Source organism: Melanerpes formicivorus, unplaced genomic scaffold, assembly GCF_026170545.1.
Source record: "Melanerpes formicivorus ecotype bairdi unplaced genomic scaffold, bMelFor1.0.p_v2 SCAF_2, whole genome shotgun sequence".
NCBI lineage: Eukaryota > Metazoa > Chordata > Aves > Piciformes > Picidae > Melanerpes > Melanerpes formicivorus.
Window position 1 is genome coordinate 47189519 of NW_027142354.1, and position 14954 is coordinate 47204472.

The window sequence follows — 14954 nt, forward strand, 5'->3', positions numbered from 1 at the left end:
CAGAACTGGCCACAACACTCCAGACGTGGCCTCACTAGGGCAGAGAATAATCCAATACAGACTGTAAAATGAGTAAACAGATAAATTCCCTCTGCTTTAAACTTGCAGTGAGATTTCTCAAGAATTCCAAATAATGGATTTAAAACCTCCTGGTATCTTACAGTGCCTTGTAACAGCACAGGGACATCTGCTGCTGCCATACTGCCACTTAAGATCACTCAGATCTAAACAAGATGCACTGCACCTCCCCTCACCCAAGTAGGGGAATGCAGCAAGAGATGCTCCATAATGAGCATGGAGGTCTGACCCAGCCAATTAATAACCACCTCTTCTGAAGGTTATCAACCACAGTGACCCACCACTCCTGCCATTCTTTTTGTAAGGACACAATGCTGTACAAAGCAGAAAACTCCAGTTAAGCATTTTACTCACCTAATCCTCAGAGAAGTAACTAGATACTCAGTGCACATAACTGAGTGCAGCAGAGCCATAGAACAGAACAGAATTAGACGAGGTTGGAAGAGACCGCCGAGATCATCACATCCAACACCACCTAATCAACTAAACCATGCAACCAAGCACCCTATCAAGTCTCCTCCTAAACACCTTCAATGATGGTGACTCCACCACCTCCCCAGGCAGCACATTCCAATGGCCAATCACTCTCTCTCTGTAGAATTTCTTCCTAACATCCAGTCTGAACCTCCCCCCCTGGTGCAGCTTGAGACTGTGTCCTCTTGTTCTGGTGCTGGCTGCCTGGGAGAAGAGACCAACCCCCACCTGTCTACAACCTCCCTTCAAGTAGCTGTAGAGAGCAACAAGGTCTCCCCTGAGCCTCCTCTTCTCCAGGCTAAGCAACCCCAGCTCCCTCAGCCTCTCCTCATAGGGCTTGTGTTCCAAACCCCTCACCAACTTTGTTGCCCTTCTCTGGACACCTTCCAGCAAGTCAACAACTTTCCTAAACTGATGGGCCCAGAACTGGACACAGCACTCAAGGTGTGGCCTAACCAGTGTTCAAACCATCATCAGTCTAACATTGCAGAGGCATTGGAGACAAATCCACCAACCTGAATTTGACCTCAGCCCAGCATTCTGCTTGCTGGGATTCTCCAGAGTTCAGGAACTTCACTCTGCACTTACACTGCTATAGCTGACATTGAGCATGGTGAACAGAGCAGGCACTATTGTCTTTTTCTGATGTGAGAGATCCCTGGAATTCCAGCACATCCCCAGAAATATATTCTGCATTCTCTCTTTTGCCTGTGCCTTTATAGCTTACCTCCCACCAGACCCATTAAGAAATGCAGGTGCATTCCTTTTTTTTGTTCACTAAGTGGGGGCAGGGGGAGAAGTCAAAACAAAAGGTAAATAAGCTACACCATCATTCATACACTACTGTTTCTTCTGGAGAAATTTCACATGTGGAGCTCATTCTCCTACAAAGCTGCTGTAAACAAATGTTCTTTTTCCCCCCATCATGTTCAAGCTGAAATCAGAAATACAACCAAAATAGTGTGAATGGTCCTTTGGTAAGGCAACTTGAGAGGTTTTTTTATCCCACACTGGATCTAGCATAAGGTGTAAAATGCTTCCTGATAGATCATTTCTAGAGTGAAGCCTGAAGTCTTTCAGCATAAGAGCTGAGCACTTCATTTGGGCCCCTCAATTTAAGAAGGGCATTAAGACTCTTGAACATGTCCAGAGAAGGGCAACAAGGCTGGGGAGAGGCCTTGAGCACAAGCTCTACAAGAAGAGACACAGAGCTCAGACTGTTTAGCCTGGAGAAGAGGAGGCTCAGGGGGAGACCTTATTGCTCTCTACAACTACCTGAAGGGTGGTTGTAGCCAGGAGGGGGTTGGTCTCTTCTCCCAGGCAACCAGCACCAGAACAAGGGGACACAGTCTCAAGCTGCACCAGGGGAGGTTTAGGCTGGAGGTGAGGAGAAAGTTCTTCACACAGAGAGAGTTGTTAGCCATTGGAATGGGCTGCCCAGGGAGGTGGTGGAATCACCATCCCTGCAGATGTTCAAGAGGGCATTTGACATGGCACTTGGTGCCATGGTTTAGCAGTCATGAGGTCTTGGTTGACAGGTTGGACTTGATGATCTCAAAGGTCTTTTCCAACTTCATTGACGCTATGATTCATTCCTGGTAGAGTCACACTAAAAGTGAAGTAAAGATGAGAAAGTCCCTCACTAAGTATATCTTCAACAGCACAGAGAAGCCAGAGGCAATGGTATTGCCACAGGAGAAGCAGGTTTTAATTAGTCTTCCACCAGTTGGTAGTGGATGGAGTTAAAGCTGAAGAAGAAAGGACAGGAGCTGCCTGCCTTTAAACAGCAATATGCAGAGGAAGATAGGGAGAGATAGGTAGGTAGGGAAGAGAGACAGGTAGAGATAGTTCAAGACTGAGTTTTTATTAGGGGGTTTCCCCCCACTATTAGTTCTTTTTAAGAATAAGCTTTATTTTTTAACTTGAGTTGGCTGTTGGGTGGACAGCAGGCTCCTGTGGTTATGGGGAAGTAAGTTAGTAGAGTTGGTAAGTTTGAGCTGCTAATAAGCAATCAGATGTAGGAGCCTGCTCCATGACAGTGCAGCTCAGAGGGCTGTACTCCTACACTGAAGAGTGAGTGAAAGTCTGTGGGTCTGGTTTGGATAACCTCTGAAGCATTCAGATGCTTTTCCAAATCGCCTTGGCTTGGAAGCCAGGCTGGCAAACTCCCCTAGCAGTCTGATTTTTTCCCTTTTTTATTTTCCTTCTTCTTTTTTTTTTCCTTTTTTCCCCTTTGGCAAGTTTTCCAGTGCTTCCTGGTTTTGGCTGGGATGGCAATACCACAAGAATGGTCTTCCTCAGATATTCCAGAGGTTTTGCTTCCAGTCCCACCTCAAGGCAGGGTGTGTCAAAGCATGTGGGAAAGACACTATGGAAGGCTGCTCCACTATGCAGCAGTCTGGGGTTTCTCACTGTATATACTGGCTTGAGGGCTTGGTCCCTGCAGAGGACAGCCAGCCTGCCTCTCTCAAATTGTTCTGTAACCAGCAACTCACACAAGTACATGATACACCTATAGATATTATGTCTATCTATCTAAACACACACATCTTTAGTGGTCCCATTACTAAGGTTTCTGAGATGCATTACCAAGAACTGAACTGGCCTGTCTGTCTTTATTTTGTTGGATGGGGCCTTTTTAATCCCTACAGTTCCTTATTTTTGCCCTCTTTCTTCAGGCATAGTCCCACTATAACATTCAAGATACAGACAAGATACAGCATGAGTTCAAGAGTATTTATACCCAGAACCTGCAGCACTTCACACAGTCACTAACAAAGCTCTGATAGCACAGAATTCACTTTGATAAGCACACACACTGCTTGACTTAGGGACTGACTGGTTTTGAGCTGCACAGAGAGGTTGTGAAGTCTTCCCTGGAGAGATTCCAAACCCAGCTGGCCATTGTGATCCTGGACAAGCTGCTATAAGTGACTCTGCTTTAGCAGCAGCGTTGGTCCCTTCCGACAACAAATGATGAATTACTGAAGCAGCAGAGCAAAAGAGCAGGATTTATTCCAGGGAACAACTGCCTTGATCATGGGGTAGCTAGAGACTGAACATTTGCTATCACAGTTACAAGCATTTTACTCCTTTTTACTGCATAGCTTAGAATATAAAAGTAAAGGTTAAGCAGAAGTAAAGCACAAACGGTTATGGTTTCAGGAGACAGCAATTAAAACAAGTGAATAGAATTGGTTGGAAAAGACCTTTGAGATCGAGTCCAACCTATCACCCAACACCATCTAGTCAACTAAACCATGGCACCAAGCACCCCATCCAGTCTCCTCCTGAACACCTCCAGTGATGGTGACTCCACCACCTCCCTGGGCAGCTCATTCCAATGATCAATCACTCTTTCTATGAAGAGCTTCTTCCTAACGTCCAAGCTAAACTTCCCCTGGCACAGCTTGAGACTCTGTCCTCTTGTTCCAGTGCTGGTTGCCTGGGAGAAGAGACCAACCCCCACCTGGCTACAACCTCCCTTCAGGTAGTTGTGGACAGCAATAAGGTCTCCTCTGAGCCTCCTCTTCTCCAGGCTAAGCACTTCAACATGTACCTTTACTTTTGAACACTTGTTTCAATCCCACTGATTTCTTTGTGACTGAAGTAGATGCTTAAGAGCTTTGCAGAGCAGGGAATAGTTATGGGATTACATATCCATCTTGAGCTGATCTGTGGGCTGCAGTGCCTTCCAGCATAGACAGGAGATAAAGGCTCTGATAGCTCCCACAATCAAAGTGCTTTGTGTTCAGAAATATTTTCCATAGTACCTGGCATTACAGAGGATGTAGGTCTTAATCTCTTCTCATTTTTCCTCAGCCATCTGTTGCTTCTTGGATTTACAACTTTTAAAACAGACCTACAAATTAAGGAAATTCTTGTCTAATTAACACTAAGGCTTCCAGCCTCATCTAAGGCTTTTCACTGCTGTTAGCACAGGAAGAACATTCTCACTATCTAATATACTCAGTTTTCTCACTCACTCTGAATACCCATTTTAGACCTTCACAAGTCAAGTTGAGCTTTGGTAAGAACACTGCTCATGCCATGACAGAGCAGGTTGGGTTTGTTGGACTGGGGTTATTTTAACTGGAAAACAATGAGAGATAACATTAAAAAATTTAGGTAGATGTTTGGTTGGCTGTAAAAGAAGGAGAAGACCTGTTCTTCTCAAATATTCAGCAAGTAAAAAACACTCTGTGACCAAAGCTGAGCGTGGAGGGCAGAAGACTACATTTTGGCTGGTACCATCTTCCTGAACAAGCTGCCTCTTTTTATAACAGCAGTCCAGAGAAATTACTGTTCCAATGACCTCCTGCAGAAGGCTGTTGTGTGATCAAACAGCCTAGGAAAAGCAGAAAACCTCATCCTTCATGGGAAGTAATCACCGAGATGCCATAGGCACATTACTTTATGCTGGAACAACGCACAGGGATGACTCTCCCTTGACCACTGCTGTTGTAAATGGAGCTAAATGATGTGAATGCACCATGCTGGAGAAACCATTTGATGATGAACCATGAGATCCATGGTGCTGACCATGATTTGTGTTGCACAGATACTGAGGGATTACAACTGCAGCAGTGTGAAAGCTGTACTACCCACAAGTCCTCCGGCATGCTGTGAATACATCAATTCTGCTGGTCCACGGCATGGGGAGACCATCTCTAATTAAAAGGTACAGGAGTAGCCTGCTCTAGTTGAAGATGGCCCTGCTCACTGCAAGGAAATTTGACTACATGACCTTTAAAGGTCCATTACAACCCAAGCCAGTCCATGATTCTATGTATTTGCTTACCAAGAAGCCTCAAATTCAAACATGGCTAAGCACAGAACTAGAGCAACTCTAACTTACTTCAGAAGCTGGAGTAGTCCCAAGACCAGGCAATAGTAAAACCAGCTCTAAGTAACACTCCTTTCACCTCACTGCTCTTGGTTCAAACACCGCTTGGCCAGAGCAGAAAGCCTGAGCTATGGGGTTCTAAGCAATGTCTGCCCAGTGTCTAGGAAGTGGAAGATAATTTGGGAGCCATTTTCTAAGAATGAGAAAAAATTCATTAGCATGATAAGAACAGGTATGTCTCAGAGTGAAAGCAGGAGTTCAGTACTGTCACAGAGAACAGCAGCACTGGGCAGTAGTGAACTGTGTTGATAGGACAGTGTTATCTGGCCAGTAACTAGATAAAAATCACAACATGAGGCATCACAGTCACACCTCCAGAGCAGGTTAGTGCTCTCCTTAGTGTACTCCAATCCCTGCTGGGGTGGGCAGAAAGGCAGATGGTTCTGCTCAGGAGTTCCTGACAATCAGAAATTGCTCACCTTGCAGTTGTGGACCCTGGTGTGTATTTTTCTACCGGGGAAAAGCACTAGGACAAGGTGCATCTATATAACCTCCCTTCAACTAGAAAAAAAACTGGCTTACTTTCAATCATCATATAAATAAGGATTACAGTATAAAGGACTTGGGGGTGCTGGTAGATGAGAAACTGGAGAAAACTAATAGCATCCTGGGCTGCACCAAAAGCAGATTAAGAGGTGATTCTGGCCCGCTGCTCTGGTGAGACCATCTGGAGTACTGTGTCCATCTATGTGTCCAGAGAAGGTCCACCAAGATGGCCAGAGGGCTGGAGCACTTCCCCATCCATGTCAACCGAAAACACACAACTTGGATTTTTGTTATTTCAGAGTTATTATTTAATGTGCCTTGAAGCCTCTTTAAGAAGGCTTAGAACAAGAGGAAATGGCCTCAAGTTGCAACATCAGAGATTTTGGTTGGACATTAGAAGAAACTTCTTCACTGAAAGGGTTCTCAAACACTGGAATAGGGTCCCCGGGGAGGTGGTTGAATCCCCATTCCTGGAAGTGTTTAAAAGACACAGAGATGCAGTGCTGAGGGACGTGGTTTAGAATAGAATAAGCCAGGTTGGAAGAGACCTTCAAGATCGTGTCCAGCCTACCATCCTACACCACCTAATCAACTAAACCATGCAACCAAGCACCCTATCAAGTCTCCTCCTAAATACCTCCAGTGATGGTGACTCCACCACCTCCTCGGACAGCCCATTCCAATGGGCAATCACTCTCTCTGTGTAGAACTTCTTCCTAACCTCCAGCCTAAACCTCCCCTGGTGCAGCCTGAGACTGTGTCACTAGAGTTGGGAGAGTTAAAGAATGGTTGGACATTCTGTACATTTTTCAAAGCACAAAAAAAATTACGGCTAAAGGCAAAGAATCATGGACTTGTTAGGGTTGGAAGGAACCTCAAGGATTACCTAGCTCCAACCCCCCAAAGCATGATCTGGGGCCACTGGTTGAAAGTGAAGCCCCTTAGCATGAGCTACAGTGCCTGTGCTGTTGCTCACCTAGCCTTGCAAGCACCACTGGGTTACACCAAGCCAGTGTCCAGCCACATGAGAGACATCCTGGCACCACTCAGCTTTCATTTCATTCATAGTCCCAGACCCAAGAATGGTTTTTAATGTCACTCAGTGAAATAGAAGAGAAATCTCACATCTCTCCTCAAAAAATAAGCTGGGGGGGAAGGAGGGGGAGAGATTTCAGGGTTGTTTACATTGTATATAAAGGTTTTTAAGTGTGTGAGTTTCTTCTGGACACATCTCTGCTCAGATTTATGCCTGTTTGGGTCTCCCCATGTTAAAAAGGAAAGACAAGAAAGAAAACCCGAATACTTCAATGAACAGAGCAGTAGAATGTGACAGATCTGTGTAAGTTAAAAAAAAAGGGGGAAAATGTAATTTAAAGGAGGGGAGCCAAGGCTGGACTATTTGAAGCCTTGGGAGGTGATTTTAGTACAGCAGGTACTGGGAGAGGATTCCTAACAGAGACACAAATTACCAGTGTTGACAAGCAAGGTCAGCAAAGGCTAAATGTTGTGCAAGAAACTACCTAAGGCTTCAAAAACAAACCACCCACCGTGGTTTGCTCGTGTTAGTGCAGGGAGAGTTACAACTCGTCATGAACACTGAGAAAGGTAGTTTACAGAAACAGCCCTGAGTTTGGAAAGCATAAGTGTTGTTTTTGTTGATGCTCTGCTCTGGGTGGGTTGGGGCATCCACGTAAGGAAGCAGCAGACAGAGTGCTGTCACTCAGCCTAGTAACAAACAGCAGGTGCCAGCATGTGCATACACTTGGGAGTTGTTCATATGCTGAAGCTGACCAGCACAAAAATCAGCACAGCTGCTCTAGGTACAGGTAATTTTTAGATCCTCTTAGTAATACTGTCTACAAAGAGGGGGGAAAAAAATGTTGGCTTGCCCACAAATAGTATTTTTTTTCCAAAGAGTGACCACTTGACCAGCAATATGATCTGGAACAGGTTTGCCCAGGGAGGTTGTAGATGCCTCCTCCCTGGGAGAGTTCAGGGCCAGGTTGGATGAGGGTTTGAGCAGCCAAGTCTAGCTAAGGGGCATCCCTGCATATGGCAGAGATGTTAGAGTAGAGGATCTCTAAGGTCCCTTCCAACCTAAAACCTTCTCTGGCTTTATGATGATTCTATCATTAAAACCATGGTAAAGCCAAACAGCCCAAGTTGAGACCTCACTACATTACCCTAATGACCACTACATTCATGCTAAGGAAGGTACAGTTTGTGTGTGAGGGGAAGTTTAGTCAAAAGCATGATAAGCATAGTTATCTCCTTGTACATTCATTCCACAGCCACACTAGCAATAAAGAAGTCAAGAGCAGGGCATCAGAGCCCAGCAGAAGGATAAAGCACAACCCTGGGTGCACAGTGAGCGTCTTCCTTCCCTGCTGTAACCCTGTCAGCAGCATCTCTTGCTCTCCATGCTTTTGCCCATTAGCAACAATAATTTTTCCCAAGTAACAAGTGATAGCATGAGGGGAAATAGCCTCAAGTTGCAATAGGGGAGGTTTAGGTTGGACACTAGAAGAAACTTCTTCACTGAAAAAGTTCTAAAACCCTGGCACACACTGCGCAGGGAGGTGGTTAAATCCCCATCCCTGAAGGTGTTTAAAAGACACAGAGATGTGGTACTGAGGAACATGGTTTAGCCCTAGCCTTGGTAGAGTTAGAGAATGGTCAGACTCAATGATCTTAAGGGTCTTTTCCAACCCAAACAATTTTGTGACCATGTTTATGCTTTTTCAGTTTCCTCAGCAGTCCCTGCAAGGTTTCTCCGCAGTCACAATGTATTTCATATACCTCTGGCGAGTGGATGCGGGTCTTTTACATGAGAGAATGTAAGCTTTCTTTCTACTTGCTTGGAGCAGGTCACTTTGGGAAGCAACCAAACTCACTTCAAAATATTTCTTGCCTGTGCCAGAAAGCGCTTTTGAAGTGCCGAGCCCAAGCCACAGGCAGGCGGTGCCAGGCTGCTGCGCAGCGGTGCCCAGCGGCCCAGAACAGGAAGCGTTGTCAGCACTATCTGCTGGAGCGCGGGGTGGGGAAGGGAGCAGGGAGCGGCGCAGACACTCGCCCGGTGGAAAATCATCTGACGTGTCCCGCCTCTAGGACCGGATCATGGATGGGTCAAATGACATCCATTCAACTCGCAAGATCAAACAGGGCTTTATTCTCTCAGATTTTTTTGGCCCCTGCATGTGAGAGCATGTTGTAATATCATGCTTTTTAAAGGGTCATGTGCAGGAAATCATCTTTGAAGGGTCTGGCATGTACGGTATTTTTATAAAGTTCACTTTCCCCTTTTGCTTTTCATCTGTTTTCTACATATTTTTTTTCCTCCCCCCAGCTTTTCCTCCTGATTTATTGTTTTATTGTTCTATTTTTAAAATTTAGGGGGGAAAAAAAAAATATTTCCACTTAAGGAGGTTTAATGTAATGCATATGAAAATTAGCTATGGACAAACCTCAAGCTCTTTAGAGGTCTGATCTGGCTAGGAGAAGCATCCAGAAGTTCAGAGGCTTATCCAAAGCTAATCTGAAAATTTCCAAACCTCTTCGGTCTAGACAGAGGCGTAGGAACCCACTGGCTCAGGACTCCCACCACTGACTGGGCTGGCCTCCCCCTCAGCTGCTCCCTCCCTCAATATCCAGGACCAGTTTTTAGTGAGTGCTTGCCGAAGAGCGCATGAGTTATACAAGCAAACCTTTTTCTCTGGGCAAAGCTGGGCTCTTGGGATGCTAGTCCACAAAACAACAAACAGATGTTTGAGTCCCAGTGGAAACGGTGAATATTAAAACACATGCTCAAGGGCCTTGCCCAGCAGAAACACTCTGCTAAATTCAAGCTCCTTGGTACAGTTAAAACATCATTCCCTCCCTCATCTGCCTTCCTCAAGCTTTGCAGGAGACATTTAATGCCTTAACACACTTCCATATGCAGTATCTATGTCATCAAACACATAGGAATGAGCATCTTCATTTGCCTGCCACACACACATCAGTTGGGCAGATGCTGGTAGGTAACTGAATCATAGAGTAGTAAAGGATGGAAGGGTAAGTGTCTGGAAGACAAGAGCCAGGCTCTTCTCAGTGATGTCCCATAGTAGGTCAAGGGGCAACACAGAATCACCAAGGTTGGAAGAGACCTCAAAGATCAAGTCTATGACACCAAGCTGGGAGCAGAAGGGCTCCGCAGAGGGACATCAACCGACTTGGACAGATGGGCAGAATCCAACGGGATGGCATTCAACAAGTCCAAGTGTCGGGTGCTGCACTTTGGCCACAACAACCCTAGGCAGAGCTACAGGCTGGGGTCAGAGTGGCTGGAGAGCTGCCAAACAGAAAGGGACCTGGGGTTGCTGATTGACAGTTGCCTGAACATGAGCCAGCAGTGTGCCAGGCACAAGCTGGAGCAGAGGAGGTTCCACATGAACATAAGGGAAAACTTTTTCACTGAGAGGGTGACAGAGCCCTGGAGCAGGCTCTCAAGCTGTGCCAGGGGAAGCTTGGGCTCGAGAAGAGGATAAAGTTCTTCACCGAGAGAGTCATTCGTCATTGGAATGGGCTGCCCAGGGAGGTGGTGGAGTCACCATCCCTGGATGTGTTCAAGAGGAGATTGGACGTGGCACTTGGTGCCATGGTCTAGTCATGAGGTCTGTGGTGACAGGTTGGACTCGATCTTTGAGGTCTCTTCCAACCTTAGTGATTCTGTGATACTGTTGTGGAGTCATCTTCTCTGGACACATTCAAAACCCATCTGGATGTTCCTGTGTGACCTAATCTAGGCTGCTCTGCTCTGGCAAGAGGGTTGAATTCTATCACCAGAGGGCACTTCCAATCCCTAACATTCTGTAAGTCTGATTCCTGGTATTAAGGAAATGCATCAAACACCAACACTTCTCTCAGTGTGACAGCCCTCCTCCTCCATCTTTGGCCAGCAAGACTAAATTCTTGGCAGCACAAATTACAGTTTTATAGAAGTTAATGAAGATTAAGTTAATTCAAGTACCTTGTAATTCTCAGCTTGCTGAAAGGAAAAGCAGACTGAAGAAACACTCAGTTTGCATGTATACATGACAGCAAAGCAGACAGGACAGAGGATGCAGACTGATATCCCAGAACAATGAAGAAGCTGATTATTATGCAGATAAATCAAAGGGAAGTGAAGGACAATTGGAAGGGGATGTCTAAAGGATATTATTTCTGTATATGACTATGATGGTCCTCATCAATAAATACTTAAGAATGCAGGAAGGCCCCAACTTGAAAATTTTTCTCAAGGGCCCTTGGATCCTGTGGCAAACTGCGGTCTGGAGAGGACACCCTGACAATAACAGATGACCAACAGAGTAGAATCATAGGGTCATTGTGGTTGTAAGAGACTCTTAAGATCACTGAGTCCAATCATTAACCCAACACTGCCAGGTCCCCACTCAACCATGTCCCACCAGCACCACATCAAGGCTTTTCAATCCCTCCAGGGATGGGAACTCCACCAGTGTCCTGAGCCACCTGTTTCATGGCCTGATAACCTTTTCAGGGAAGAAGTTGTTCCTAAAGTCCAACCTCAACCTGCCCTGGCACAATTTGAGACCATTTCCTTTCATCCTGTCAGTTGTAAGGGAGATACCGCAAAGAAACCAAGCAGTAGCGGAGTCTGTGCTCAAAACTGCTGTTTATAACAGCAACTTAGACTGAGCCCTTCATCAGGTCAGGAGGCCAAGCAGGAGAGTAAGGATGGGGAAGACACAGCTCATAGCTCAAATTCCAAAATGATCATGAGTTTTCATCTCAATATTCTGCAGCAGGGAACAGAGCTACTTCAAAACTCACTGAGTTTACACCGATACATTGATACATCTCAGTGAGCTCAGCAGTTGATGAGCTCTTAAAATAAGGAATCATCATGCCTCAAGTAGCATACAAGTCACCTACAGAATTTAATTCATCAAGCAGTGCCCTGGCTGCATTCTGAAATGGGAGCAGATTGTTAGGAGTATTAGCAACATTTCTGGTTACATTAAAGCACTAAGACCTTTTAGCACCAAAATGAAGAGAGCCCCGAGAAGAGCTGGCCACCAGCCTATGAGGTGTTCTGAAGAACTGGGAGCCCCGAGTAAGTACCCCAGGCTTAGAGTTAAGGGTCAGGCATTCCAGTAATTTCAAGGCTGCATATTCTGAGGCCTGTTGAGAATACACTGGCAAACATATTCTGGTAAGAGCTGTGAGCTCTGAGGGTGCTGAATGCTGACAGAAAGCCTTCACATTTGTGGGCAGATCTCTGGGGGTGTACTTTTCGGATCAGAACCGCAGTTTCTGTGCATAGTTCTAGGGCTTGTGCCTTTTCCTTGCCCTGTGAAACCAAACATTAGTTCTTCCACGTCCACAGGAAAACTATTAAGAGTGACAGAACAGCCATTTGCCTAGAGAAACCCAATGAGATTAGATGAATTAACACCACTTGGGATAGACGCAACCTCAACAGATACAAAATACCCTTGTACAATCTGTCCATTGTCTTCAAAAGCTAAACTGGTATCTGTATTGATTTATCCCAGATGGAAAAATCCCCCACAGTAATCTACATCTGGTACAAGTCTGTTCAACCAAGTATTAATGAGGAGGAGTTTTCCCTCTGACTAGAGTGCACAATGAAAGTGTCATTAGAAGCAACGAAATATGGCAGATCCAAGAGAACACGTGTTCAGCCACTGACGAATTGTCTGTGACACTAATCCCTACACACAGCAATCAGACTATTGACTAATTATTGTAATATAACAGAAAATGAAGCCAGCAGAGCCTATCTGGAACAGTGAAATCATAGGCTTTTCACATCATCTTGCAATTTGCTACCTTCTCATATTCTCCCCGCTCACTTGCCAAGACAAATCAGTTAACATCAACAGAACCAGAGCGGTGCGGCAGAGATCTGCTGTGTTCTTCCTAGACATGAAATTCATTGAATCTTTGGGTGGGTTTTTTGTTGTTCTTTGTTTAATATATACAGACTCTTGAGAACTATGAGGTGAATTCTTTCCAAATTGGAACTCATTACTGCATGTCTGAAAGCTAATCCAGCTTCCCAGAAAGGTGCAGGCTGTGAGATTGTTCTCCATGAAGAAAAGACAGAAGTGTAGCCCAATGACAGGTAGAATAAGAAAATGGAAATACACTGAACTGTGTCAAACAGACAAAACAGGAGTTTGGGGGGAAGATTTTTCAGAAGATATTTCAACTCATCCTTTTCTGCTCTCTCCTGGTACTTTAAATTCAAACCCCCTCTCAAACACTTTATATCAGCTATTCTACCTTTCCTGTCCAAGCTGTTTGAATGTAAGGTGTTCACAGGATCTGCACCAGTCAGCCTTCAGCTTCACACTACAGCTACTCACTTTGCTGTTCTTCTCAGTCCCCTCAAATTATTTCAGGAAGCTTTAAAGAGCACATATGACAACATATTTGGAAGAATCCTTAAGGTATCCTCCTCATCCGATGAAACATCTGTAGCATTCATCAAGACTCATTGGATACCCAAAGTAATGCAAGAGGAAAAACTCACCTCTGCAAAATCTACACTTGCAGTTTGATGTATCTTTCTGCCCTGCTGCTCCCAGCTGGAGAGCTGATGTTGAACCAGGTAGCAGTGTGATCTCTACACTGTCACTACCAGCAAGGTTGGAAGGGACCTCCAAAGGTCATCTGGTTAATTCTGTTCTATTATATCTAGTCCAAACTCCCTGCAGTCAGTAGGGACATCCTCCACTTGTTCAGAGCCTTGTCAAACCTGACCTGAATATCTCCAGGGATGGGGCCTGAACTACCTCCCTGGACAACCTATTGCAGTGGTCCACCACCCTCATGGGAAAAAAACTTGTTCCTAACATCCAATCTAAATCTGCTCTTCTCTCATTTCAAACCATTGCCCCTGGTCCTATCACTGCAGGCCTTTGTAAACAGTCCCTCTGCAGCCTTCTTGTAGCCCCTTCAGGTACTGGAAGGCTGCCCTTAGATGCCCCCAGAGCCTTCTCTTCTCCAGGCTGCACAATGCCAGCTTCATTGTGCCAATGAAAAGTGATTCCCAGTTTGGTTAGTGTATTAGTTAGGTTTATTGGCATGTACACTGTAAAAGTACATTTCGGTACAGTTATAAAGATAACTGAATAACATGTGCCATTTGATAAAGATGCTCTTTCTTGCTGTCTGAACTTGTATTAATATGGAAGCAAGGAGAATAATTGAAGGGAATTTTATATGTCTGTTTTCTTTCAGCTGAAAGGCAGCCAGTTCAACCCTCAGATGTTCCCAACAGACCTCCAAACGAATACAAGAGCAACAAGGATAAACACTTTTCCTGTGAAAACTGGGCAACTCACATCACCCACATGCAAGGAAATCTGGGTTTGCTTTTCTAAGCATCCTCTTCTGAAACAAGTGTGAGTGACAAAATGTCAATGCAACATCAGACATCACTGAGTCATTTAATAACCACACTGGTGCTCGAGCAGGGAAACCTGATGAAGGTTACGAGATTCACAGCACAACAAAGGAAAAGCTTTCAAGTGTGATGATTGAAAACTACTGGGTTTCTTCTACTGCCTCAGCACTACACTGATGGTTGTCATGCTGCAAAAAACCACCCCTCATTGCTTGGCACTGTATGGCATTAGGAGGAATTCAGACCTGACCGCAGTGCTAGCAACCATTCATGGTTTGCATTCGCAGCTGGGAGGCTCCCAAAGGACTGCAGGAGTATACTCTCAACAGCTAATTTTTCTAGATATCAGCTCAGGTCTAAAGCCACGTCTGGATCTGAATACTGCACACCCCATAACTCGTGGCACTTAGGTCCCAGGCTCAAGCTTCAGCTAGTTCCTGCTGATGGGCCTCCACTACTCTGCGCCCAACACATACAGGTCAACATGCTGAGTATACAGCAGGCAGTCTTCTACTCTCATTCCTAGAGAGCAAAGGAGTTTTCTTCTGAAGAACCTCCATATTGCAGATACCC